At 49.6% G+C, this 4,363-nt stretch overlaps 1 non-coding gene across 1 annotated transcript; it reads right to left on the bottom strand.

The window, feature by feature from the left end:
* Window positions 1–960: 960 nt before the first annotated feature.
* Window positions 961–1,034, bottom strand: TRNAI-AAU. The gene has a single exon. It is a non-coding gene; the product is annotated as a tRNA-Ile (tRNA).
* Between the last annotated feature and the right edge of the window lie 3,329 nt (window positions 1,035–4,363).

Below are 4,363 nucleotides of genomic sequence, written 5' to 3'. Positions count from 1 at the left end.
CCCCCGCACAGGGCGCGGGGCCCAGCGGCGAGACCCGGCCGGGGGGCGGGGTCATGCGGGGGCGACGGGGGCCCCTGAGGGACAAGCTGAAGCCGAGCGCGTTCTCCTGCCGAGCGGAACGTGGGGAGGTGCCCGAGTGCAGCGACGGGCGTCACGTGCGTGGGCACAGCACGGGCAGCGCGTCACGCGTGGTAACGTGGGTGGCGACCTGCGCTGCATCGCGATAGAGCCCCTCCAACAACGTGTACCCCGTGATGTAGCAGGTACAGCGTGCAGCGCGCACACGCCAGACCATGTGGGACGCGCGCACACACGCCGGGACACGCACAGCAACATGCATCACACAGCACGTGCCGTGTACGTGAGATTCCTAAAAACGTGTCGCATCATAGCATGGCCTGTATAGCAACAGGTCACGTGCATGATATACCATGTACATGTGTCAATATATGTACAGCAACAGGCATCATGTAGGTGATAGATGTACGGCAACATGCACACATGTGTGATATATGTACAGCAACAGGCATCACAGCACGTATTGCAGCATGTGCCATATACATGAGATCACGTACAAATGTGTCACGTCATGACACAACATGTATAGCAACAGGTCACGTGCACGATATACCATGTACATGTGTCTATATGCACAGCAGTATGCCTCACGTGCATGATATACACCACATACAAGATACAGCAACATGCATCACACACCTGATCACACACGTGACAACACGCGCATCACGGAGGCCGCGCGCACCGCCGGGCGGGCGGGCAGTGACTCTCCCCGCAGGAGCCCTGGTCCCTGAAGTCCGCGGCCCCGCACGGGCTCCCCGGCCGGTCTTGAACGTCAGGACGCCCCGTAAACGACCCCGCCATCGCCTCCAGGTCTCTCGTCCCCGACAAAACGTTCATTTTTGGCAAGGTTTCACCCCGGCGCTTTAAAAAGATTTCCTGTGGCCCGTACGGGGATCGAACCCGCGACCTTGGCGTTATTAGCACCACGCTCTAACCAACTGAGCTAACCGGCCACTTGATGAGCGGTACTGTTTTCTACATCACATAAGGAATAGAGAACTACAATATTTATGGTAGATATTAGCACGAAGTTATGATCACGCTAAATTTTATTTCTAAAGATCCTTATATCTATTTAACTCAGGACTTGAAACAGGCCTCCCAGAGAAAACTGTGACTGGGATGCCAGATGTATTCCAACACAGAAGGGTTCAGGCAGTGAGACACCAGGACACCTGCATTTTTGCCCCGGTTCCATCACCACCTATCTACTTCCCTAGGAAGATGTACAGTTATAGAGAGAATTTTAGTTCATCAAATTCAAATATTTCCGTTTGTCATTTATTTTAAAGTATAAAGCCCACCTCTTTTACACACTTTTTTTTTAGTAAAATACATCGCCTTATTTTCTTTTTATAATCTCACTTTTGTAAGTTATTGGATGCATATACACACGATGCTGACTGTGCAGTAGCTGAATAACACTGCGCAGTAGTGCATCACACCACCAACAGTGCTAATAATACAGCACAGTATTACTATACTACTGCTTCACTAAAGAGGTGGTGCTAGCGCTATTGCACAGTAACTCTGGTTACTGCACATTTATTTATTACTTGATTATGCAAATACTAAATCAGTGCATATTAACAGTGCAGTAGCATCTCGTCTAGATGCTCCCATTGTCATACAGGATCAAAAGCACCTTTTGAGGGGAAGGGGCAAGCTGTCCCTTGGGACTCCTCAAGAAACTGCGAGAGAGGACACCTGGCAGCCAGCCCTAGCATTGTTTCACAGCCAGCAAGCCTCTGTTTTTCAGACCTTGGCTCTTCTCAGTCTCTGGCTTTCTCAGGAACCCATAGTGCCCTCACCTCTGAGAGCTCCCTTTTTTGGTCATCTCATGAAGGGGGTGCGTTTCCTCTTTTCCAGAGAAGGAGTATTGGAGTGCCAACATCCAAACCAGCACTGCCGACTCTGCTTCAAAAATTCCAGTTCCCTCTGTCCTCACTCACACTTTACTCTGTTCTCCCTGAAACTATCCCTTTCTCTCTATTCCCTCTTCCCTGGGACTTTCCCATCCTCCCTGGGACTACCTTCCACACACCTGCTCTCTCAGAGACTCACTCATTCTCCCTAGGCCCACTCAGGTTCACTTGCAACAAAATAGTTACAAAATAATAGTATTCATCTTGGGGACAACACTCACTGGATATAATTAAACATTATGTCAAGGGGAACTAATCAGGGAGCAGTCTCTGGGGCCTGCTGCCAGGCCCAAACTGCCATCTCCCTCCGAGATGAAAATGGCATCATCCTACTTGGGGAACTATTTACAAGAATTCTTTACTGTAAAGCCTGTCCACACTGAGGACCCCCAAATGCTCCCCACCACAGAGAACTGCAGACTAGAATCTAGCTCACCTAGCCCCCTTCATCCCACTTATCTTTTATTCTACTTGAATATAAAGTCTGTCTCCAGCTGCTTGGGCTTATGAGGAACAAAGCAATTTTCAGCTGCAGATTGCAGATCAAATATGGATCAACAACCAGGAGTGCAAATTAGCAAGTCAGTACTTTCATTTTAATCCATAGGCATCAAATCTTTCCTATGTAATATTAAAGGGTCTCGTCAAAGCTCAGATTCAAATTAGATTGTAGACGTACAAGATTCACTGTTTTTTTCCACAGTAGATGAAGGGTGATCAACCATAGCTCAGCATAGCTAAAGAAAGTAATTTCATAGATTTCATAGACAGTAGAGCCAGAAGTGACCTTGTAAGATCATCGGGTCCAGCCCACTGCCCAAGGGGCAGGAAGTCAGCTAGGGCCAAAGAATCAGCTAGGGTCAAATAATCCAGTATTTGTCTTTGCTGGAAATGCTTTGTTATTTTTGGTCTAGGTACACACTTAGCTGCTCAGTATTGCGTGCATCTAAAACTATTAACTGAATAGTGATATAGAAGGAATGTTAAGAAAAGATGCAGGTCTAAGTCACCACCTTCCACAGAAAAATCCAGGAAAAGCCCAGAAAATTCTGAGTTCCAGGATATGTGGGTTCTGGCAAATTATCCCATTGGGGTAAGGGTGTGAAGTCACAAGCTTTCTGAGGCCGCCAGGGACATCTTACTGATTTAATGAGTTTGGGGTGCTTCTGTCCCACATTTCCTTGGCCTCCAAGAAATAGCACTGGTGCTCCTTTCTGCTTTTCCAAAACCCCACCTTCCCCAAATGTTTCTAAGTACTGAGCAGAAAAGAGTGTAATGCTGATGCTAGCAAACCCTTGCAGATCTACACCCAACCAGGGAGTACCTGGTTCATGTTTCTTTGCTAAGTGACTTCTAAGTGACTGTAAAAAAAATTCTATATTTTTGTAAGAATTAATAAGTGAAAGGAAACCTCTCACTCTTCCTTGTACAAGCTAAGCAAAAACAATCTTTGCCAAGGAGGAATCTAGAAAAAGCTTTCCTTTCCCACTTCCCCTAGAAGCAAGCACAGAGGCACAGACACAAGAACAACCATGCTTAGATAAACCCACCCATGCCCTTTCTCCTCCAGCCTTTTCCAGCACTTTCATAGTGCAACAGTGGAGTGAGTGGCCTTTGCGCTGCAGCAAAAACTGCACTTGATCTTAGGCTGCGAGAGGCCAAGGCCCCACTTGATCTTAGCCCAAGCTGAGCTGAAGCATGTGCTGCATGGGGTGTGCATGGCCATCCACTGTGACCTACATGGGGCACCTGTGTGTCACACCAAGACCCAAAGCCAGCACAGTGGGGCGGATACAGCTCTGCAGACCAGATCTGGCCCATGGGCCATGGTCTAAACCAGAGGTGCCAATTCGTACCCCCTCACCTGGATACCTTCTAGACCCCCACTGGGTTAACTGCTCTGCCTCTCAGCAGCACCCTCCTTGACCCTCCCTCCCTGCCCTTTGCAGTCTCATCACTGCTCCCTACTCAGCAGCTGGGCCTCCCCTCAGCACCTGCTGAAGCCCTAGGCTTTCTCCCACTAGACAGCTCTGGTCTAGCTGGTCTGCAACAGACAGAAGTCAGGTTCAGGGCGGGGCTGACGGTCCCGGGCTTTGACTTGCATCAAAACCCAGCTGCGACCCCAGCCCCAAGATACCCCCATAACACCCTCCCCCTGCCCTGAAGACAGAACAGGACGTGACTGTGACTGCGCCTGCGCGCGTCTGAAACTGGGAGACTGTCCCGGAGGTCCTGCCTCCAAGAGAGCAGAGAACAGCTGCACTGCGCTTGCGCAGCTAGGTGCGCCCGGGAGGGGCTTGTTCTGCGCTTGCGCAGTTGTGTGACCGCGAGCTGGCGGGTGGACGTGTGTAATGCGC

This window comes from Alligator sinensis, unplaced genomic scaffold (genome assembly GCF_000455745.1).
Source record: "Alligator sinensis unplaced genomic scaffold, ASM45574v1 scaffold85_1, whole genome shotgun sequence".
Lineage (NCBI taxonomy): Eukaryota > Metazoa > Chordata > Crocodylia > Alligatoridae > Alligator > Alligator sinensis.
This window is presented reverse-complemented; position numbering and strand designations above follow the sequence as displayed.